Raw genomic sequence first — 25,013 nt, 5'->3', positions numbered from 1 at the left:
AGTCATAAGGGAGCACAGCTGTGAGATACAACTTGATGGTCACTAGGACAAGTGTGATCAAATAGGCAATTGCAGATAGCTCAGTTGGTTATGTTCTTGTTGCACAGAGACCTTAGTTTGGTCCTCAAGACTGTGTTAAAGAAAAACAGCAGCAATAGCAAAACAAATACCATTCCCCAAACAGAGCACTGTGGCATGCTCTTGTAATCCCAGCGCTGGTAGGTAAAGACAGGAGGATCTCTGGTGCTCTAGAGAAGCTGGTGAAAAGCAAGCCCAGGTCCTAGTGATGAAGAATAACAGCTGAGGCTCATCTCTGGCCTCTACATGCATCTGTACTTGTGAAAACACAGGCAAACACACAAAGGCCATTAAAAGTGCTGGCAGGGATGTGGGGGATTTGGAACCTTTATACTTCTATGGGAAATATAGACTGGTATATGTGGACTCGTTACACCACTGTGGGGAATGTAGAATAGTGTACTTAAGGCCTTTTATTCTGCTGTTGGGAATATATGTACTTGGGGAAAGTGACAGTTCCTTGAAAGATTGATTATACACGAGATTACTATTAACTGACAATTCTACTAGCTAGAAAATGTAAAACACTTGTTCATACACAGCTCACAAATGTTCAAGGCAGCATTCTTCATTTAGTCAAAGAGTAGAAGCAATCCAAATGTCTGTCTGCTGATGAATGGATACACAGAATTTGGTGTAGCTGTACATGTGTCAGTTATCAACGAAAGGGATTGAAGTGCTGATACAGGCTACAAGATGGATAAACTTTGAAATCATTACATTAAGGGAAAGAAGCCAGTAACTAAAAACCTCCTATTATATAATTTCATTTACACATAATTAAATGTCCCAAAGGCAACTCTGTGGTTTTGGGGGACCTGGAGTGACCACCAGTGGATACATGGTTTCTGTTTTAGGCAGCAAAAATGGTCTAGAATTATATAATGATGAATATAGCAAAAACCTCTGTATTATGTTCATGTACTATGGTATGTGAATGATATCTCAGTAAAAATAACAAAACTAAGCCTGAATAAACCATGCACTTTAGTTCATAATGAATCAGTTTAATCACTGATTTGTGACAAATTTACTAAAAATATTAACAGGAATATGGGTTTGAGACTAATGAAAGCTATGTGCTATTTTTACATTTTTTTTTTGTAAATTTAAAATTGTCTCAAATAATAAAGTTTAGTCTTACAAAATGGACGTAATTGTTTCAACACCAGAAATAAAAAACAAACAAACAAACAAACAAACATGTTGATGGGGAAAACAGAGAATTAGAGTGATTTGTTCTAGAAAATAAAAAGTAAGAATGAAAACTATTTAATCAGATTACAAGGGATGAATTTAATGTTTACTAAAATCTTTTGGAGGCATTGCTAGGAAAATCCAGCTACATCTATGCCTTCTGGCCTCCTATCGTCGGGGAGGCAAGTGTACAAGGTGAGAGGCAAGGTGGAGGGAATGTGGAAGCACTGACCTGGACTGCTAAGTTCCAGTCCTGATTCTGCATCAAAATCAATTATCCCCATCTTCACCAACCCGTATGGAGGATTGAATCCAGGGCCTCATACATACTTAGCTACATCCTCAGTCCCTGTTTTCTTTTTAAAAAGCCAGAGAATTGTTTGTTGTTGTTTTAAACCATATTACCATATTATTGACTTAACATTATTTTTAATCATTTAACTTTAGGAAAATCACTGCATCTCAGGTCCTTAGATTCCCCAGTTTTACAGTGAGAATGTTGGCCTAAGTGATCACTTCAGTTCTTCCACAGTTAACATTAACATTATGAGGTGTAGTAAGTTGAGGCTGATAAACTTTATGTAGAGTTCTAGATATGTAATAGAAGTATCAAGAATTACAACCACATTCATAACTTGATCCTAGAGCCCAGAAAAATCAATATTTTCTCCTAGGCAACACTTCTTTAGTGATTGCCTCGTCTCTTAGCTCTTCACACACGGTCAGAGAGATTCTTAATCTCCTAGATAGATTCAAGTTATGGTCTTTGTAGCTTTAGAATATCAAAGCTGATAAGAAGGCACAGAGATACAGAATGAGGATCAGTTGCATTCGGTGCTGGTGGTGCTGTGAAAGTTGTTGGAAATCCAATGAGTATCTGCTTGGCTCCTTCATGGTGTTATACGTGAAAGTTTACAAAGCTGACAGAAGGGATGCTTCTCTACAGCATTTATATTTATAAGTTCCAGACTCCCTTGAGAGAGGGGGAAAAGAGGGAGGGGAAAACATGAATGAATGATTTTTTGACTCCTATACATCTGTGCCAAACTCCATCTCCTTATTATCCCTGCAACTCTCAAGTTGTCTTTAAATGTTTTAAATTAAAAATTAAACTCAATTGTACTAAATATATTTGGTTGTACTTAACACTTGGTATCCCTGGTATATGTGTGTGGTTTATGTGTGGTGCATGCCCTTGAGTGTATGTTGTACACGCAAAGGTCTTGAGGCATCGTCTCTCGTTGCACTGTTTTGGCTAGGCTGTGTTGGCTCCTTTGCAAGCCCTTGGGATTGGCCTGTTTTGGGCTCCCAATGCCTGGTTTTCACCTGTGCTAGGAATTTGAACTGCAGCCCTCATGTGTGCCGAGCAACCTCTCTTATTCACCGAGCCATCCTCCCAGCTTCATGTCCTTGTGTTTATAGAAACGTTCGAAGATCTACCTTTCCTGCCTGAAAACATCCTTGTGCCACTCTTGAATTTTTCTAACAAGTTTCTGCAGCACAACTTGAGGCTGGAAGTCATTTTCTCTTAGAACATTGACAGCATCCTTTCGGCATCCAGCATTGGCCCTGGAAGTTGGAGACCACTTGGTACCGGATCTTTTAAATGTGAACTCTTTCCATTCGTTTACCTGAAAGTAGTTAGACTTTTCTCTCTGGCTTGCTCTTCTTAAATTTATGATGATGACTCCTCTCCCCCTGTATTTTGACAATACTTTTTCAGCATTTCCCCCCTGATCTTCCTGTTGAAATTCCTTTAAGAATTTTTCTACTTAAAGTAGAAATTTGAGACTTGTGAAACCACCACCACCGTAGAATATATTCATCACCTCAACACAACGCCATCAGTGTTCATGCCTGCTATCCCCTCCTTTGTAGCCCCTAGGTAAGCACTAATGAAATGCTTTCTGTCTTTACAGAACTGCTTTCTGGACGCTTCATTTAGAGAAATTTATTCCGTATGTGCTTCCTTGTGCACGGTTTCTTTCACTTAGCATAATGTTCCCAGGGTTCACACATTTTTGGCAGGCATCCATGCTTTATTCTCTTGCAAGTGGCATTTCATTATATGTCTAGATTGTGCTTTATTGTTCATCAGCTGATAATCATTGGGTTTCTGATTTGAGGCTACTGTGGATAATGTAGCTGTGGACATTCGTGTGTAAGTTTGGTGAACATGAGTTTTAAATTCTCTTGGGTGCCTAAGAATGGAATCGTTGGCTTATATGTGAACCCTGTGCTTCACTTTTTGAGGAACTGCCAAATTTTCCCATAATGCATCATTTTACATTTCTACCAGAAGTCTAATTTCTTCACTTCTTACTAAAACTTGACACTTTAGTTATTTTTGTGTGTGTTTGGGTACTTAAGTTTTGATTTGCCTTTTCCTGATGTTTAATGATGTTGAATATCTTTCTTCGGCTCTTTGAAGAAGTTTCTTTTACCCTGTAACTATTTTTAAAATTCTGGATTATTTCTCCTTTTGAATTTCGTTTTTTGTTTTGTTTGTTTGGTTTGGTTTATGGCTTTTTGAGACAAGATTTTTCTGTGTAGCACTGGCTGTACTGGAACCTGGAACTCCCTCTCTAAACCAGTGTGGCCTCAAACTCAGAGAGTCACCTGCCTCTGATTCCCAAGTGATGGGACTAACGGCATGTGCCACCACCACCTGGCTAAATTTGTTATTCTAGATTTGTGACTATTTTCTGCCATTCAATACGTTTTTTTCCTTTACTGGGAGTTTCTTTATTTTGTGTCTTATTTTTGTGATGTTGAGATCAGATCTAGGGGCTTGCATATTTCAGAGAAATGCTGTACTACTGAGCTACTCTTGAAGGTCAGTGTCTCCTGAAATACAAAATTTCCCCATTTTGATGAAGTCTAACTTACCTTTTTCCAGTATTGATTGCAGTTTTGAAGTCAAATATGTTTTCTAATTCAAAGTCACAGGAATTTATGGCTATCTTTTTAAAAAAGAATTTTATAGATTAATTTTTACATTTAGGCATGTGTGTGTGTGTGTGTGTGTGTGTGTGTGAGAGAGAGAGAGAGAGAGAGAGAGAGAGAAAGAGAGAGAGAGAGAGAGAGAGAGAGAACTTTCCATTGAGGACGAGGTGTTCAAATGCCTCACCTTTAGAGGCATCTCTTTAAACACCACAGTTGATGAGCTCAGATGAAAACGTAGATCTATTTAGTGTGATTGCTTTCTCTACAGCATTTAAGTTAGCCTCATCATGTCACTAAGGAGATGGAGACAAAGGTGGTTTTTACAATATGGAGTTTCTTCTTTTCTAGAGAAATAAAATTGATACCACAGGAGAAGGCTTTTACACTAAATACTTAGATGATATAATGGGAAATCTCTTGTTTTATTTGTAGGAAAATTACCTTGGGTATAATTGTTATATCAACTGATATGATGTGTGTGTTTTAATACCTAACACAGGATTGAGAAGGATGCCTTGCCATTGTGGTAGAATTGTGAAATAGCCACAAGTCCCTTTTGCTTATCTCTATTTTTATTTTTTTTATTAGTCTTGCACTTATCTTAAAATTATAAAAATTAAATCTTCTAGGTCATTATTTGAAAAGATGTTCTACTTTTCCTCTTTTCTTGGTTTAATATTTTTATATGCTGTCCATTATCAAGGCAATATTTTCTTTTGTGTTTGACCAGTGATTTAAACTTTGGCCATTTTCTTCATTTCTTAAATTTCATTAAAACTAAATACAAGCTTTAAAACTATTCAGAGAAGACAATATGCCATTTATAATGCTGTGTCACAGTAAGATTTTTTTTTCCACTTTTCTTTAAAGTTTATTCCAAACAACAGTCTTCAAGCTCACTGTGGTGGCTGACCCCGTCCACGACCAAAGCCTCCTCTAAATTGAAACTCGGTGGCTGAGCCAGCCCCGGCCTCGGCTTTCTTGTCAGCACCAGGGGGCACAGCACTCCTTCTGTAGGTGTCTCTGTCCGCCTCCCCTCTTGTGAATCTTGCCGGGCGCTCACCCTCCGGGGACGACTGCGGCGCAGGGTGGCAGGCACGATCTCCGGAGGCAGGTGGAGATAATCGCGGAGATACTGGATGCCCTCATTCGTAAGGTACCAATAGAAGTGTCTCCAGGCAAACTGCTCCTTCACGTAGCCTCGAGACTTCAGAGACTGCATGGCCTTCATGACATGAAGGTTGGGCACGTTCTTGTCTGCCAGCTCAGGGTGTTTGGGCATATGGACATCCTTCTTGGCAACCATCACTCCTTCCTTAAAAAGGAGCTCATAGATGGCAATCCGGTTCTTCTTGGGCATCAACATCGCGGTGGCTGCAGGATCCGGGACCCACAGTAAGATTTTTAAAACACTGAATTAGTCACTGATTTTAAAGAGCATATAATGGTAGTGTGATCATCCAACCTTCACTGAGTACTTAGTACTTACCAGTAGCTACTTTAGAGCAAGCATTGCTAGTTATCAGACCACATGTACTAGTTTTCGATTAAGATAATATAATGACTATTGGAAGTGAAAAATCAGTTTTTTAAAACCAATACTCCAGCCGGGCGGTGGTGGCACATGCCTTTAATCCCAGCACTTGGGAGGCAGAGGCAGGCGGATCTCTGTGAGTTCGAGACCAGCCTGGTCTACAAGAGCTAGTTCCAGGACAGGCTCCAAAACCACAGAGAAACCCTGTCTCGAAAAACCAAAAAAAAAAAAAAAAAAAACCCAAAAAATAAAAAAATAAAACCAATACTCCTAGGTGCCAACACTATTCCATATACTTTTATGTGTTTTAATCCTTATAACAACCCCTTAGGTAAGTAACTCATCAAAGTTAAGGAAGATTAAGTAACTTGTCTAGTATCACATGACCGTATGTTTTGAACACAAACCTGTGTTTTTGCAAAGCTCTTGAGCTCCCATTACGCAGCTCCTGGAAATGAGTGTGCCTCTTACAGCCCAGGCATGCTAAGACTGCATGTCAGATGCCCCTGTAGTGATGGGTAAAAATGAGACAGTGTTTTTTCCATGTTAACCTCTCCCTGGGAAACTGTATCGTTGTAGATGGTGAGAAGGAGGAGGAAAGAATGATGAAGGAATTCTGAGCCAGCTGCCCGCTGATGGGATAGAACATGGCAGAGAGAGAAGTGTTTGGAGGAAGAACTGCAGCTCCCTTCCTGAGTTTTTCTATACTGCTTTACTGTTTAGTGCAGTTTGCAAACAGGAGACAGTGGCCATGGTGTCTCCTCCCTAATCTAGTCTCCAGAGCTAGTTAGGTTAGTAGATATAATTAGCACTGAACTTCATACCAGTAACCCAATTAAGGTAGATACATTGCTAGGAAAATTCGTGTAAGAGTAATTTAAGTCTGGCAGAAGATTTCATCTCAGCCTTGCATAAGATCTTTCAAGTGACTCATGGTTCCAGGGGTGGTGGAAGATTTTAGGAATCTGAGGCCTGAGAATGTACCTCAGTGGTGAGATACCAGCTTACCATGTAGGTTTGGTTCCCAGCATCTGGCTGGACGGTGGGGATTGGAAGGCTGAAGAACAGGGTCCCAGGAAGGCATGACAGGCACAATGTCCACCTGATAAAACAGCAAGAAACAGACTAATGAGCTATCCGAGGAAGACAAGGTTTCCCAGTAGACACAGAAATAGGTGCAGAAGGGTTCAGGCACAATGACACACACCTTTATTCCAATTTAGGAGGCAGAAGTAGGTAAATCTTTGTGAGTTAACCAGCCTGGTCTACATATTAAGTTCCAGGCCAGCTATCTAAAACAAAGGAAGGAGAGAGTGGAGACCCACAGACTGTTCTCTGATCTCCTGTGTGCCACTGTGTGCCCCTCCCGCAAATAAATAAATAGCTAACTGGGAAAAGGAGAAGTCTTCCCTTTTGTATGCAAATACAATTGTCTTCTCAGATACAATGCAAGTGGGTCTATAATGTGAAGTCATGGGAGGAGCTGTTCCGAAACACAGCGTATGTAATAGCTCCTTTTGTTGATTTCAGGAGGGATGAACCATTGTTTTAAGATATCTTGCATCTCTCCGATAAAAGGTGGTTGAAAGGATTTGTTGTTTAGCATTCCTTATTTTAGTGCATATTATTATTAGGTTGTTAATTTTAGACAGTTGAGCTTTTAGTCCTTTCTTGTATTTTCTGTGTTAATGCTAATCGTGCATCTTCAGACTCAACAGACTGTCCAATGGGTCAGTCTCGTATCAGACTCAGGCTGTTCAATCGATCAGTCTCGTATCAGACTCAGGCTGTCCAATGGGTCAGTCTCGTATCAGACTCAGAGGCGATGTTCTCTGCCTCTCTGCTATGGTTCAGTTGTTCAGCTGATGTTTTTCTAACTGTGTTTGAAAATCAGGCAATCAGAATCCCCAAGTATTTTCTCAGTGGCTATCTCATCAGTTCACCCTCCATCTACCATGTTTGTCTCTTCCCACTAGGCCTAGTCTCTGTGTTCCAATTTCATCTCAGGTCTCTAATTGGATTTACTTATAATTTCTTTCCTACTTGTCTCTGTCATTCTTTCCTCAAGGTCCAACTCAAGTATTACTTTTTTATTGAGAACTTTCCTGTATTGTTTGCACTGTTCTTCCTACCTGTGCATATTGGATTTTCATTGGCTTCAGCATCCGCTCTAAATCTGCAGCATGTTCAACTGGTGGTCTCTGGGCCACGTGGCCAGTGATAGCTGTGAACGCTGTCCAATACAAAAGTCATTAACTTACTTAGAACATTATGAGCTGGGTGTGTGTATGATTAAAAAAATTATTACACAGTTCCTGAGCCCAAGTTTTGTTGTTAGCAACACTGTGTCTGAGTTTCAAAAGGCTAGAGTTAAAGGCCTGAGGTCACAGACTACTGAAGACTGAGTTTGACTCGCTGTGCAACCACCCCAGGTTTGATAACTCAGGGGGACATCAGGCCTCCACATATGGACACCAGAACTGAATTCATGACAGTGAAGGGTTAAAAAACAGAGACAAAAAAAAGAGGCACATGGACAAGGCATAGAGAAAACCACGTGCAAGCTTCCAGGAGTCACTTATTCCCCAAAAGCAAGTTACCATATGAGCTTGAAATGTTGTATGCCAGGGAAGCCCATTAGAGACCCAGTGTCCCAGTTTTCGCTGTGACTGGTCATGTGGATGTCTTCTGTCTCGTGTACACCAACATTTCAGACCCTAAGAAAGTAAAGCACATGTCCAGCATAAGCCATGTTGTATGAACATAGTCATAGTAAACCACTCTTGTGAATTTTGAGAATGGCCTCAACCCTCCTGAAATCTTGAGTTAGGACTTGCCGGTCAAGGCCAGCCTTGTAAGCCAGCCTTGCTAAGGTTAACAATCTCATGCTTGCTAACTCTTTTCTGCAAGTGTGGTGTTATGAAGATCTTTCCAAAATGCTGTCAGAAGCTGAAATTGATTGACTTAGGAAGTACATATTGCCTTGATTCTAAGAGGTATTTAAAATGTGTTAGATAGAAATCCATATGAGAAGTTTAAAATAACTCTGAACATGCATTGCTGCTGTAGGACCGTGTGACCCTCATTGTCTCATGATATAATATTTATATACTGTGTACCATTTTATATCCACTTTTCTCATGGGTTGGTCCTTTATTATACAGGAGATGGTAAGTGGGTTAGAAGTCAGAATATGAGTTTTGACTGGGCACTGCCACTCTTCTCTGCTTTCCTTAATATTTCTCATGTGTTCATGAGGATTTAGATTGGTGTATCTCAGAGGTTCTTATTGCTGGTATTTCTGCCTCTTCAGGGGGCGTCTGTTGGGTTACTTTGTTTAAAATTTCACTACAATGTTTAATGATTCTTACTCGTCTTAGTTATAGCTTTTGGACAGTCCTCCGTTTTGGAGGTGATGCCTTCTAGGATTTCTGTCACTGATCCCCCATCACTTAGATTAAAGTTATAACTTTGCTCTCCTCTGGAGGGTGGTGGACCACATTGCTGAAGATAGGAAAGGACAAGGACAGAACTGAGCACAGTCATGAGTGTTTGTGCCTTCCTCTCAAAACTTCCCTGAGATTTGGAAAGCCTGTGTGCTTAGGCTGATACATAGAAAAAAACTAAAAGTGATCAAATATCTTGAGTCTTGTACTATTGTGATGACCGTTTTTGTGCACCGTCATGGTTCTAACATAGAAAGCCTGAATAGGGCCCCTGCTTTCACTGGATATCCCTTCCTCATTGTGTCCATCTTGTGTTTTCTGGTAAGGATGTCTTTTTAAAACTTTCAAGAGAAAATAATATAATCAAACTTATTTTATGAAGATAGTTGTAATCCAATATTGCTGAAGCAAGAGCAGTTACAAGAAAAGAAAATTATAGGGCAATATCTCTACTGAGCGTAGATAGAAAAACCCCTTAAGAACCCTAGCAGACCAAAGTCAACGGTATATCAGAAAAATCATTATAATAAGTAGATTTATATAAAACAATGAGTGTGATATAGCCAAAAGCTCTGGGATCATCTCAGTAGACACAGAGAAAGCTTTTTTTTATACAAAATTCCACATTTTTCCATGATACAAACTGTCAACAATTATTTAGCATGAAAATATCTCAACACAATAAGCTTATATAGAACAAGTTCCTACCTAATAATATTGTAAAGTCGAAAAATTTACATTTAAGATCAGGAATAAGACAAGGATGGCTGCTCTTAAAACTTCTGTTCAGAATAGTACGCTAAGTCCTGCTAGGAGTAATTAGGCAGAAATAAGAAATAAAATGTATCTAAGTAGGAAAGGGAAAAGTGAAATTGTCTCTGCTCATGATACCTTCTTATATATTAAAAATCCCTAGTAATTCTACCAAAATGAAAAAAATAGAATTGGTGAACAAATTCAGTTAAGTGTAGGCTGCAAATCCAATAAGGTTTCTATACCCTCTCAACAAACTATACAAAAAAAAGAACTTTCAGTAAATATACACCAATATTTCAAAAAGCCTATCATAAATTGACAAAGTATGACAAAGAGGCAAAAGACTGATATATCAAAAACTTGAAAACATTTAAGAAGAGATGACTGGAAAGGGGGCTTTTCAGGGTCAGGGAAACTCCCAGGAGTCCACAGGATGACTCTGGCTAAGACTATCCCAATTTTCATCAGAGAACCTTCATCCAGTAACCGATGAAAACGGATGCAGAGACCCTGCTGAAGAGAAGAAGGATTGTAGGAGGTAGAGGGGTCAAGGACACCACAAGAAAACCCACAGAAACAACAAAACTGGCTCATAGGAACTCACAGAGACTGGACCAACAACCAGGAAGCCTACATGGACCAAACTAAGCCCTCTACATATATGTGACAGTTGTGTAGATTTGTCTGTCTGTGGCACTCCTAACAAGGGGAGCAGAGGCTGTCCCTAATGCTTTGGCTAGCTCTTAGGATTCTGTCCCTCATACGGGATTACCTTGTCCAGCCTAAATACAAGGGAGGTGCTTGATATGCCATGCTTTGCTGATATCCATGGGAAGCCTGCCCCTTTCTGAACAGAAGCAGAGGAGGAGTACTTTGAGGGTGGGATCTGAGGGGAGGTGGGGGAGGGAATGGAAGGAGAGGAAGGAGGAGAAACTGCAGTCGGATGTAAAATGAATAAAATTTTTAAAAAAGAAGTTCATGTCTGGTGGTGGTGGCACACGCTTTTAGTCCCAGCTCTTGGGAGGGATGCAGGCAGATCTCTGTGAATTCAAGACCAGCCTGGTCTACAGAGCAAGTATCAGGATGGGCTCCAAAGCTACACAGAGAAACCCTGTCTTGAAAAACCAAAAAAAAAAAAAAAAAAAAGGAAGTTCTCAATGATAAAAAATATATTTCAATGTATGTTGTATTCATGTATTTTATGGATTAAAAGGATGCTGTTACATTTTATACTACCCACAGCAATTTATAGATCCAATGGAATCCCTTTTAAATTCTCACTGTCACTGTTCACAGAAATAAGAAGTTCTAAAATACTTACAGAGCTACAGAAAGCCCCTGAACATTCAGTTTTGAGGATAAAATAACAAATCTGGAGACATTATACTTCCTAACTTCAAAATATAAAGCTATTGTGCTCAAAATAGTATAACACTGACATAAAGCATGTATAAACCAATGGAATAAGACAGACAATCCAGAAATAAAGCATACAGTTATAGTTCATTGGTTTTCCTTCGAGGCACCAAGAACACATGTGAAGACAGAACCATCTCTTTAGCAAACAGGTTATAGGAAAACTGGATATCCTACCATCCAGTTTTGTACGCTCAGATTGTATTAAAGACCTAAGTGTGAGACCTGAAACTAAAACTCCTAGAATAAAACGTGACTATTCTTTGACATTGAGCTGGATGATGTGAGAGTCTTAGTAGCTTTGAAGGGTAAATAACTTTTCCTCAGACTGACAATTGTCTATAGTGGTATACATAAGAGATTAGTTATTCCAGACTGAGAGAATAGCATAAAAAACTGGAAAAGCAGGAAGCATGTACACAAAGGTGACGTGACGGTGTGCTGTATGGAGAAGAGTCAGCAAAGGATGAGTTCAGAAAATTAGGCAGGCTCAAAGGGGAAGTGTCCTTGAAAGCCAGTCATACCATAGATGGTTTTGTTTTTGTTTTTATTGTTTTTCCAAAAGAGTAGCATGACCAAGAGATTTTAGAAGATTAAGTAATATGACTATCCCTAAACTCTGAGTTTTGAGTCCCTGTATTTTAAATACAATACTTGAGACATTCGGAGCTCTTGTTTGCCGAGGCAAGGACTTTTTGGGGTCAAAAGGGATGTTAACTGCTATCTAGTCCACCAGTTATCACATCTACTCGTGCATAAGTTCATTGTTTTTTTACAGTAAGGATTTCCAGTTTCTATCTCAGATCTTTGTTGAGCCTGATTTTTCTTTTAAAGATGTGTTGCATTTGTTTTACCTTGCTTGCCTAAGGCACCTAATTGGTCCAAAAGAAAGCTGAATGGCCAACAGCGAGGCAGTAGAGGGACAGGCAGGCCTAGAGGGCAGAGAGAATAAGTAGGAGGAGGACTCTAGGCTCTAGAGAGAATGAGAGAGAGGGAGATGACCAAGGCCAGCCAGGCAGCAGACAGTCAGATAGAAAGAAGCAGGAAAGTAGACATACAGAATTAAAGAAGGGCAAAAGACCCCAAGGCAAAATGTAGATGAAGAGAAATAGGTTCAATTAAGTTATAAGAGCTAGTGGGATAAGCATAAGATAAGGCCGAGCATTCATAACTAACTAAGTTTCTGTGTCATGATTTGGGGGCTGGTAGTCAAAGAAAACCTGCTACAAAATATTCTCTCTCTCTCTCTCTCTTTCTCTCTCTCTCTCTCTCTCTCTCTCTCTCTCTCTCTCTCTCTCTCTCTCTCTCTCTCTCCTGGAATTCATTTTGTAGACCAGGCTGGCCTGATGTGGGATTCCTCTCTGTATGCTGTGAATATGTTTTATTGCCATTGGTTAATAAAGAAGCTATTCTGGCCTATGAAAGTGCAGAAAAACTAAACTGAATGCAGGGAGAAAGAAGGCAGAGTCAGGGAGATACCATGTAGCTGCCAAAGGAGCTTACTGGTAGGACACAGCCTCATGGTGATATACAGATTAACAGAAATGGGTTAATTTAAGATGTTAAGAGTTAGGTAGAAATACACCTGAGTCATCAGCCAAACAGTGTTGTAATTAATATAGTTTCTGTGTGATTGTTCGGGTCTGGGCACCCAAGAAACAAATGAGCAGTCTCTGCTTACACTGGCCTCTGCATCCCCAGTGTTAGAATTAAAGGCACGTGCCACTACACCAAGTGCCACTACACCCAGTTTGGAATAATTCTTTAAGTTTTCCTAAAGATTATGGTACCAAAGAATGTTAGTGACCTGAAAGTAGCTCTATAAACTTTTCCCCATTTTCCTGACCATCAGGAAATGATGAGTGTGATGAGATTCTCAGGTATGATGAGATACTTCCTTTCCAAGTTCTGGTAGCCATCCTTATGACCTTTCTGGTCTTTCAGGATCTCTTTGGCTTTGAAATGATCACTTCCTTTCTTTTGGTCTTTGTGTCTTCAGTAGTCAGTTAACACCAAATTGATCCTAAAGGTATTTTTTTTCAGCTCAGGTATTCTACTGTGCTGTTGTCCAGACTCCACTGACCTTTGGGGGCAATGGTATAGCAGGACTCTTTGACATGAAAGCCAACTTCTGGAGACTAACACTTTCTCTTAAGCTCTAGACTCGGTGGCCTATTGGTATTGGTGTTTCCTGTGGAATTTTAATCAAAGGAAACTCTGAACATGGGAATGGTTTCATTTTAAGCCTTAACAGCTGCAGCTGAGAATGTGAGATAGGAAAAGATGATTTGATGTCACTAGACCCATTTTGACAACTGGATAGTTTCAAAGCACACCATGGTACCTGAGTTATTTTTGATACCTGTGGGTCAGAGTGTGCTTAGTTCCCTTTCCTGGGAAGGTAGAACATCATTAAAGAACATTTGGTCTTGGTAATGGGCTGAATTTTCCTTTGTTCTGATAAGACCTTCAGTGATAACAAGGAAACTAAGCAATAAGGGTGCTTGGATGTGGGAAAACTAAACACTTTCTATTGGAATTGGCTTGCTTTCATCATTGACTCTGAAAACAGTTTTGTTTTCCACATGGTCTCTTTTTTCTGAAGATCTAACTGTTATAACTAGTCATTTTCAAAAGTCCTTTACCATGTCTGTCCAAAAGCACTTTTTTCCCTTTCTCTAAAATTCTAAGAGGAACCTGCCATGAAATTTAATTCTTACTTCTCAGCCTTGGCATGATTATCTCATTTTTTTTTTTGTGTGTGTGTGTACATTATTTGTTGTTTTAGAGCAGGGTCTTGCTATTATCCCACACTGACCTTAGTTTCTTATGGAACCCAGGTTGGCCACAAACTTTCAAGCATTGAATATCCAGCTGTCTGTTTAGTTTCTTCCTTTAAAACTCTATTTATTTATGTATTTATTTATATTTTATGTATGAGTGTTCTGCATGTACACCTACATACCAGAAGAGGATATCAGATCCTATTATAGATGGTTGTGAGCCACCATATGGTTGCTGGGAATTGAACTCAAGACTTCTACAAGAGCAACCAGGGGTTTTAACCATTGAACCATCCCTCTAGTCTTAGGTTTGTTTCGTTAAGTAGACTTTAAGTAGACTTGTTTGCCTCTGAAAGGCAAGAACAGTCTTTTCTCATTCCTATAACACTAATGCAGCTTTGAAAAGGACCATTGTCTCCGTTTGTATGACTTTGGTGCTCATTTCTCCATCACCAAACTTGTTCTCTCAGCAGCATTCAGCACAATTAAGCATCCCATCTTTTCTTTTCACTGCCATGGCGGCGGCTCACTTTTAATACCCTTCCCCGTTAATCACTCTCTACTTAATCTCTAAAATTTGAAATTCCTCTGGGTTCAGATACGGGTCCTGTTTCTTCTTCTTCATAAAGGCTTTTTTCAAGTAATCTCTATGATTGCCACAGATTTCTTACCATTTTGATTTTATTTATTTCTAAGTTTCTTTCCATTGGGACTTATCTTTTGAATTTCTGTTATCTGCATGACCTTTTCTTCTTATATTCCTTTTTCTCCTTTTCCCCTCTGTCTATCTCCTCATCTTTTTCTGGTGTAGTTCTAGGAATGGAGCCCAGGGCCTTGTCCATGCAAGACAAACACTAGATCTTTGAGCTACATGTCTTATCCCCCTTTTCTGTTTTATAGAGACATTCTAAGTTGCCCAGGCTGGCCTTGAATTTGCGTGGTAGCTCAGACAGGGCTAGGACTTGTGATTCTCCTCCTGTTTCAGCCCTCTCCCCACAAGTAGAGGCTTCACTCACATTTCTCACTTAGCGTCTCCTAACCTTTCCTTCCTTCAGATTCGTCCCATCCCTACCTGTGATACTTAGTTTGAATTATCAGCCTAACACAGTCTGGGCTCACTTAGGAAGGGAGTCTCAGTTAAGAATGGCTAGGGCAAACTGGCCCGTGGATATGTCTATGGGAGGTTGTCTTGAATATGGCCATTGAGGTGGGAAGACTTGCTTCCTATGCATCATTCTCTGGGCAGAGGGTCCTGGATTGTGTAAGGGTGGAGAAGCAAGCTGAGCACTATTGCTCATGCATGAATTTGTTGCTCTCAGATTTTGACTATGGATGTAATATGGCTGGCTGTTTCATGTTCCTGCCATCTTATCTGTCCCACAATGATAAACTGTTACCCTTCCTCCCTTATATTCCTGTCGTCTTAACTGACCCACAATGATAAACTGTTACCCTTCCTCCCTTATATTCCTGTTGTCTTAACTGACCCACAATGATAAACTGTTACCCTTCCCCCACTAAGGTACTTTCATCAGAATATTTTATGATGACAACAGAGAAGAAATGAAGACAGAAATTGTGCTCGTTGGCTTTAGTTGTCAGCTTGACACAATCTAGAGTCACCTGAGAAGGGCTCTGAGGATTTCAGTGAGATATTGTTTGCTTTGATGGCATTGATTGATAGAAGACCTGCCCGCTGTGGAGGACACAGTTCCCTAGGACAAGCTGAGTGCTAACATGCCTGTATTGATTCGTTGCTTTCTGCTTTTAGAAATATCTATCTATCTATCTATCTATCTATCTATCTATCTATCTATCTATCTATCTATCTATCTATCTATCTACTTACCTACCTATCTATCTAGGGCTACAGTGTGTGTGTGTGTGTGTGTGTGTGTGTGTGTGTGTGTGTGTGCAGGTCAGAGGACAGCTAGTGGGACTTGATTCTTTCCTTCTACTCTGTGAGTCCCAGGGATTGAACTCAGATAATCAGGCTTGGTGGAAAGTGCCTTTACCAGCCCCGAGCCATTGCACTCTCATGGCCCTGCTCTTGACTGTGGATGCAATATGACAGGCTGTTTCAAATTCCTGCCACCTTACTTCCTTGCAGTAAGGGATTGTAACCTGGAATTTTAAGTCAAATATACTTTTTCTTCCCTAAGTCACTTTTGTCAGGAATTTACAGCAACTGAAGGAAACTGTGACAGGGACACCTTTTCCCATCTTAATGTACCCTGTCACCATCCATTCAGCCATGATAGAACTTTGAGGTCACTTTTTACCCTGTCTGGTTCCTTTCATCTAGTTCAACAAGAACCAAATCTTTTATACTGCTATTTTTGTCCTTCTATTCTCTCTACCCCAGGTCACCATCCATTTTCAGCTAGACTCAAAAATAGGTTCCTCTCTATTCTTCTATTTTCACACATACTGGTTCTATAATTCTTTCTCCAAAAGAGAGGAAATCAAACCAATGGATTTAAACAGGCATGGATGAGTTAAAACTGCAGTTATGTGGCTCTTGTTGGCTGTTTTCATAATCCCACAGCAGGCCAGGGGGTGGCTCAGAAGAGCACCAGGTGTCTGAGTCCAGTCCAGAGCTGCAGAAGAACATTTTCAGTAGTCTGATTCCAAGTGACATTTTCTCAAAGTTGAAAGCACAGGGATTCTCATTTAGTCTGTTAGTTACAAGACTTCTGCTCCTAGATGGTACCGTAAGGTTTGTGATCATCAGCTTCTGCTGTTTGTGACTTAAACCAATTATTTAAAATATGTTCTAGTAACTGAACAAATAAAGCAAAATATGAGAATTATTTCCCATTAAATAAAGAATATCAATGAAAATATAGAAAGTATATATGTATGTGTGTGCACATGCATGCTATATATAGCTATATGGTTATTATAAATACCTATAATACATGTGTATATGTAAAGTATAAAGTCTATAATCTTAAGGTACAATAACTGAACAGATTTAAGCAAGCAAAAGAAATCAGTAGACTTTAAGATTGGTTAATTGAAATTATATAATGTGGGGTCAAAATAAATAAAAACAGAACTACATGGAACCTCAAGTACCTGTAAACACAAACAAGTGTCCCAGTAGGAGACACTGAGAAAGAAAAGGGATGAAAGATGTTTGAATAAATGATAATACTTCCCAAGTTAATAAACTATATGAACTTCCACAGCCATGAAACTTCACAAGGCTCATGTAGGACAGTGTTTCCCAACCTTCCAAATGCTGCAACCCTTTAATATAGTTCCTTAAAATTGTCTTCATCACCACTTAATGACTATAACTTTGCTTCTTTTATGAATTGTAATATAAATATTTGTGTTTTCTGATGATCTTAGATGACCCTGTGAGAGGGTTGTTCAACCCCAAAGGGATCGCCACCCACAGGTTGAGAGTCACTAATGTAGGGCAGCCTGAAAGAGTTTAGACACATAATCAACTCATTGAATGTCAAGCTTAAAGAGTGGAAAAGAAAAAGTATGACTCACCATATACAAGAGAGCCTCAGAGAGATTAACAGCCTACTTCTCATCAGAAACCATAGCAGCACAAGCCAGTGAGCTGACACATTCAAAATATTGGGAAAAATAAAGACTCTATGCCAAGAATATATATTTTTATTCCTTCAAAAGGAGAGGATGGGGACTGGAGGGATGGCTTACTAGATTAATGTCAATCAAATGTGAGGACTGAATTCTCACATAAACACAGAACCTACATAAAAGTTTGGCAGGTGTGTTGGCCTTCTGCATTTGAGGGAGAAGGAAGAGGAGGGAGGGAGAGAGAGAGAGAAAGAGAGGGAGGGAGAATCTATAGGGCAAGCTGGCTAGCTAGACTACCTGGAAGTGGTGAGCTTTGTGTTCAGCAAGAAACCAACCCTGCCTCAATAAATAAAATGAAGAGTAGCTGAGGAAGAAACCTGATATCAACTTCTGGCCTCCACATGCACACACATATGCATACACACATACATGTTTGCACCCATACACATGTGAACAGCATATGTACATGCATGCATACCAAATACATACACATGCAAAAAGAAAAGGATTGCTCACGTGGGAGGCCACAAACATCTAACTTTTAAAAAAATGTATTTTTTCAGACTAGCTAGGCTCCCCCAAAGCCAGTACATGCAGTAGGGTCAAAACTCAGTGCCATTGTCCTTGGCTTCCCAGCAGCCCTCATTGTCAGCCATATTCAGTGAGTCCGGTTTTATCCCATGCATTTTCAGTCCCAGTCCAGCTGGCCTTGATGATCTCCTAATAGATCAGCCCCACCGTCTCAGTGGGTGGATGCCCCCCTTGCGGTCTTGACTTCCTTGCTCATGTTCTCCCTCCTTCTGTTCCTCATTTGCACCTTGGGAGCTCAGTCCATTGCTCCAATGTGGGTCTCTGTCTCTATCTCCATCCATCGCCAGATGACTTGACCTGGATGGAGGGGGGAGGACCTTGGACTGCCCACAATGCAGGGAACCCTGACTGCTCTTTGGACTGGAGAGGGAGGGGGGAGAGGAGTGGGGCGTGGGGAGTGGGGGGAGGGGGAGGGAAAACGGAGGCGGGGAGGAGGCAGAAATTTTTAATTAAAAAAATTTAATAATAAAAAATGTCTTTTTTATTATTTTTTTAGTTATGTGTATGTGTCAGTAAATGGGTATGTGCCTATGAGTGAAGGTACCTTTGGAGGCCAGGTGCATTGGATCCCCTGAAGCTGTAGTCACAGGTGGTTGTGAGCTACCTGGCAAGGGTGCTGGTAGCCAAACTCAGGTTCTCTGGAAAAACAGTAAATTCTCTTAACCACTGAGCCATCTCTCCAGTCCCAAGTCTAAATGTTGTTAAGACAGAATTCATACCAAGCATCGTTTCTAATCACGGTGCTGTAAAACTGGAAATCAACAACAAACACCACCAACAATGGCGATGGAAATTAAAATATTGTCTCCTTAACTCTATGCAATTCTAAAGCAGTACAAAGAGTACATTATGGCAGCCAATACTACATTAAGAAAATAGAAAGATTTCAACTAACCAGTGCATCTTAAGAAGTTAAAAATATGAAAACAGCAAAAGGAAAGAAACAGTAAATAGCAGAGTGATATAAATGAAATGCAGACTAAAAAAGACAAGCAAGATGGCACGGGGTGTTGATCCTACTTCAGGTTCTGGCTTTGTGGGAGCCTAGACAGTTTGGATGTTCACCTTCCTAGATCTGGACGGAGGGGGGAGGACCTTGGACTTTCCACAGGACAGGGAACCCTGACTGCTCCTGGGACTGGAGAGGGAGGAGAAGAGGAGTGGGGGGAGGGGTAGGAGGAGGGGGAGGAAAATGGGAGGCGGGGAGGAGGCGGAAAATTTTTTTTTCAATAAAAAAGAAATAGCAAAAAAAAAAAAAAAAACAAAGAAGAAGAATCGGCTCCTCAAAGGGAAAAAATTGCAAGTCTTGGCTTAGATTAAGAGAAACTTGCTACAAATAAGTGAAATAAACGAATGAGGAAACATTGTTGTTGACACTACAGAAATACAAAGGATTGTTAGAAATTATGAAAAACTCTACACCAACAAATTTGATAACCTGGAAGAAATGGATAAATTACTGGACACATATGCCCTATCAAAACTGAGTCATGAAGAAACAGAAAACCTCAACAGGTTGATAAGCTATAATAAGATTGACTTTGTCAGCAATAGCCTTCTGTTAAAAAAAAAAAAAAAAAGCCCAGGACCAGATGGCTCCACTGCTGGGATCTACTAAACACTTAAAGATTAGCGATTCTTCTTTAGTGATTAAAAAAAAACATTCTTGCCGGGCGGTGGTGGCGCACGCCTTTAATCCCAGCACTCGGGAGGCAGAGGCAGGCGGATCTCTGTGAGTTCGAGGCCAGCCTGGTCTACAAGAGCTAGTTCCAGAACAGGAACCAAAAAGCTACGGAGAAACCCTGTCTCGAAAAATAAAAAAAAAAATTCTTAAAGGAATCTCAAAATTCATTTTTAAGGTCAACATTACTCTGATACCAAACTGAAGAAAGACAAAAATGAATCCCCTTCTCATAACTCCTGGGGAACACAATTCTTTTTAAGGACATGTGAAACACTTTTCAAAAGCAGAATAACCAAACTCAAATGAGAAAGATGGTGATACTGTAGCTAAGCATGAAACTGATTCTCCTATGAAAGTGTTTCTCAATTCTGAGTCTTACTAGGCAGTGGTGAGCACAGTGCAGGCGATGGCTGTTTCTGAAGCCGTCATCATCGCTTTGAAATGCTTCTGTTTTGCCCCATTTCCAGACACTGCCACAAGTTGAGAAGGAACTGCTTGAGTCTCTGACAACATAATTGAATTGTCTGAGCAATCTGGTTTCGGCTATTCAGTTTAACCTGAAAAGGGCAGCTCAAGCAATGACTGCTGCATTAGACTAGGAGTTTGCCTTCTGTTTGCAAGAGGAATAAGGATTTTGGCATTGTGAAGCGGAATCCACCCACTGGTACTGACCCTAAATTGTCCAAAAAGCTGAAGAAAAATTTTCCAAATATTTTTTTTCCTAATATGTTTCGCCCTATGTTGCCCGAGTAACTGCTACTTCCTGAGTCGCTACAACCTTTTGATTTATACAACAGTGTTTGGAATGAATGACAACTAGCAATTATTTCAGTGATAGATAAGGCTATGAGCAACCATGAAGATCTGCCTTCCAGAGGTGTTTGTCTCTGGAAGTCTAGGAAAATGAAGGGGGGGGGATATAATCCGAGAACAGGAATATAATTTCCTGTTATCTAGGAAAAACAAAAGCAAACACAAACTGTAATGTAGAAGTCCTTCACTGCATGATCTATATAGCTGCATTAGAAAGTTACCTCTCCTAAGATTTTTGGGAGAACATTAGAGTTTTCTTGTACTCCTAGAAAACTTCTGGCATGACTTGGAAGAGTCCCTGACCTGTCCCAGACTAACCTAGCCACCTTGGTGTGCGTGATAAAGTGTCGCAGTTCCTGAGGTTTCCAATGCGGACATGGTTCGTGCAGGCCTTTAGCTGCATGACACCCATTTACTGGTTCACAGCTCTGCAGGTCTGCAGGCAGACATAATGCATGTAGGTTTTGTGTGTAGAGTCACACAAAGTCAAAACTGAGATATCATCTGGGTGAGGTGTTTTTCCTGGAGGTGCTAGGAAAATCTGTTTTCTAAGCTCATTCTTATTGGCAGAATTCATTTCTTGTGGTTGCAGACTGAGATTAGCCAGCAACCACGTCGGCATCTGGAGGCCACCTACATTTCTTCGCATGTGATCATTTCCATCTTATATTGCCTTATGCTTCAGATCTCTGAGTCCCTCTTCTTCCTAGAAAATAAAAGCTTCTCTTTTTTTTAAATAGATTTTTATTGATCTCTATTTTTTTCTCTGCTCCCCTCCCTGCCTCTCCCCTCCTCTCTTCAACCTTCCCCCAAGGTCCCCATACTCCCAATTTACTCAGGAGAGCTTGTGTTTTTCTACTTTTTACTTCCCATGTAGATTAGATCTATGTATATCTCTCTTAGTGTCGTATTGTTGTCTAAGTTCTCTGGGATTGTGGTTTGTAGGTTGGTTTTCTTTGCTTTATGTTTAAAAACCACCTATGAGTGAGTACATGTGATAATTGTCTTTTTGGGTCTGGGTTACCTCACTCAAAATAATGTTTTCTAGCTCCATCCATTTTCCTGCAAAATTCAAGATGTCATTATTTTTTTTTCTACTGTGTAGTACTCCATTGTGTAAATGTACCACATTTTCCTTATCCATTCTTTGGTTGAGGGGCATTTAGTTTGTTTCCAGGTTCTGGCTATGACAAACAATGCTGCTATGAACATGCCCTTGTGGTACGATTGAGCATCCTTTGGATATATACCCAAAAGTGGTATTGCTGGGTCTTGAGGAAAGTTGTTTCCTAATTTTCTGAGTAAAAGCTTCTCTTTTAAAGAGTGTGTTGATTATGGTAGACCTCCTTGGCTCAGCTTACTGTGTTACCATTGACTTTGTCATGTAATAGCCGGTTCATGGGTGTAAAATCCATCACATTTGATAACCTAGGGTAAGAACAGGATGCCTGGAACTGTTTTAGAATTCTGTCTGCCACATCTTTATTCTGTTTCAACTCATTTTTTTTTTTAACTATGGGTTTTGAGGCAGCCTAATGGCTGGCACAATATTTCAGTTAGTAAGTAAATTTTCAGCAACTAAAATTAATGTTGGGAGTTACATATGAGAATGATGGTCTTTGTGTTTGATTTTTATAAATGTTTAAGGAAGCAAATTAAAAAAATGAATAATTATTCATTATGTAATTCAGGGTTGTGCCAGTATTCTAATACTTCTATAGAATGACATGTTTAAAAGCTACACAATTCCACTTACAATTTCTAATTTTAATAAAATGGCATAGACCAGATGATAAGATCTTCTAGTGTTTTCATTGCTGCTTAAAAGCAAAATTCTGCTGTTTATTCACATAAGCGTCCTCTATTTCTTTTTCTGGCATAAAAAAGGTGAACTTTAATAGGTGATGAATAATGGATTCAGTTCTTGGCCCTATCATTATCTAGTGAGGTGTGTGTTAGATTAGAGAAGATAATTAGATAAGATAATCATTTAGATTTACATTTTAATTACATTTTAATATCCTGTGTAACTATTTCAGATACAAGTCAGCCAGTCAAGCATGCTATGTCATAAACATAGGCTTTGCATGTTTGGATTCTATGTATCTCATAGAAGCCTCTTATTTAAAGAAAAAAAATACTTGAAGTTAGACATCAGAAGTATTAACTATTTCTTAGTGCCCCCTTTCAAACAGATATGGACATTAGCTTCTAAAATAAATTTATCTTTGGGATTGAAATGCCATTATCCTGGGATTATCTGATGCTAAATATTTTTCTTCCTGCTTGAATGTTTTCCTTCCTACAGTTTATTAAACCTGCAGTTTTCTGTAATGGATGTTATTGCGGTATAATGACATTTACTCCACCCTCATTGACAATCTGCTGAAAAAGTAGATTAGCAGATATCTAACAGAGAGCTTGTCAGGATAATGATGTCACTGTAATCAGGCCGGGTAATGTAATTCTCTACTTAGTTCAGTTGTGAGTGGTCATCCAGAGAGGCTGTTCCCATTTGAGATGACTCATGTGGGGCTTCTGGACTGTGGCACTGTGAGAGGAGACCGTGGAAGGGGAAGTAATGTCTTTTGCTCATCGTTTCTGTCCTTTCAGTACAGTGTGAGCTGTGGTTCAGCATTTCTGAAAGCAATCTGACTATAGAATCCTTACCGTGGATACTCAGCAAACCACTGAACACAGTTTGGGAAGGACTTCAAATGTAAGGGAGTCAGACCAACTCAGGGAGCATCCTGTGTTTTTGTCGTAAGTAGTGTAGTCATCACTCGTCATCTGGCTAAATTCCCTGTACACCTGGAGACTCTGAGACCCCGCAGGTCTGAAGAGGTTTGCCAAGATATTGTTAGTGGCAGAGTTTGGTTAAGAATAATCAATTCTGAGATTTTCCTTACTATAGTTCAGTTAACACAACTGAGAAAATCACCTAGCTTTGAGCCCACTCCCCTCAGAGATGGCCATGTCTTTAGTTCTGGCTGAGTTACAGTTTGGAAGTGGGAATAGAAGGATCTTCTATTCTAGGGGATCCAGTGCTGCTTCTGGTAACTGCAGGTACTGTACACATGCAGTTTGTAGATATGCAAACAGGGACATCACTCATACTTGATGGAGGTAGGTCATCTGTCTATCTGTTGCTTTCATTGGTTAATTAATAAAGAAACTGTTTGGCCTTTGATAGGACAGCAGCTTAGATAGGCGGAGTAGACAGAACAGAATGCTGGGAGAAAGAAGCTGAGTCAGGCAGTCGCCATGATTCTCCCACTCCAGACAGACGCAGGTTAAGATCTTTCCTGGTAAGCCAGCTCGTGGTGCTACACAGAATATTAAAAATGGGTTAGATCAATATGTAAGAGCTAGCCAATAAGAGGCTGGAACTAATGGGCCAGGCAGTGTTCAAAAGAATACAGTTTCCATGTAATTATTTTGAGGAATAAGCTAGCTGGTGGCCAGGAGCTGGGCGGCAGGAACACGGCCCGCAGCTCCTTTCAACACATACTCATAAAATTTAAAAAAAAATGTATTTATTTAAAAAGGCATCTGATACTAATTCATCCATCTTTCTAATATTTATACTTATAGGAATGAGTATTATAAGTGAGGTTCTGAATATTTAGTGATTGGGACTTTCTTGTTGGCTTGTTTGTTTAAGATACAATCAATTTAAGAGCCATTTTCTCAGAATTTCTCACTTGTCTACTTGAAAGACAGAGATGGAGGAAATAGAAATGTTGGGTCCACAGGGGCACAAAAAGATGGGGACAGACTACTGAAGTCTCATAAACCAGAAGCAAACTTTATTCCAGGAAAAATATTTTTTAATATTTTTAAATTTAAAAAAATAAATCTCCATGAAGCACAAAAAGCTTATCAGCTAGCTGAGACCACAGCCAGAGATGGACTTATAAGGTTGTGGCAAAGGACGGTTTCTGAACTCTCCCTTTTTAAAAGCAAGAAGCAACAAACATTAGGCATGAACAAAGGAATTTTTACAGTCTTGAAGTAAAACTCAGATACAAATTGCCTTATTTTTACAATTTCCATTTGTAGAGTTTTCCAGTTAAACTAGTGTTTGTATTTAGTCCATTTTTCCCCCTGGCACTCCCTGGTAGTGTTTACCAAAGCTCTGTACTTCCCCTGACACTGTAAGTTTTACATAGCAGGAAAGGGGATGGGAAGATGCACAGCCAAAA

The 25,013-nt window shown here is 39.8% G+C and overlaps 1 protein-coding gene and 1 pseudogene across 2 annotated transcripts in view; one reads left to right on the top strand and one right to left on the bottom strand.

The window, feature by feature from the left end:
- Positions 1-25,013, top strand: part of Syn2 (synapsin II) — a 160,043-nt gene that overhangs the window by 57,207 nt on the left and 77,823 nt on the right. The window lies entirely within an intron of this gene.
- Positions 5,083-5,605, bottom strand: LOC130886090 (40S ribosomal protein S10-like; annotated as a pseudogene).

Source organism: Chionomys nivalis, chromosome 1 (genome assembly GCF_950005125.1).
Source record: "Chionomys nivalis chromosome 1, mChiNiv1.1, whole genome shotgun sequence".
NCBI classification, from domain to species: Eukaryota; Metazoa; Chordata; class Mammalia; order Rodentia; family Cricetidae; genus Chionomys; species Chionomys nivalis.
This window is presented reverse-complemented; position numbering and strand designations above follow the sequence as displayed.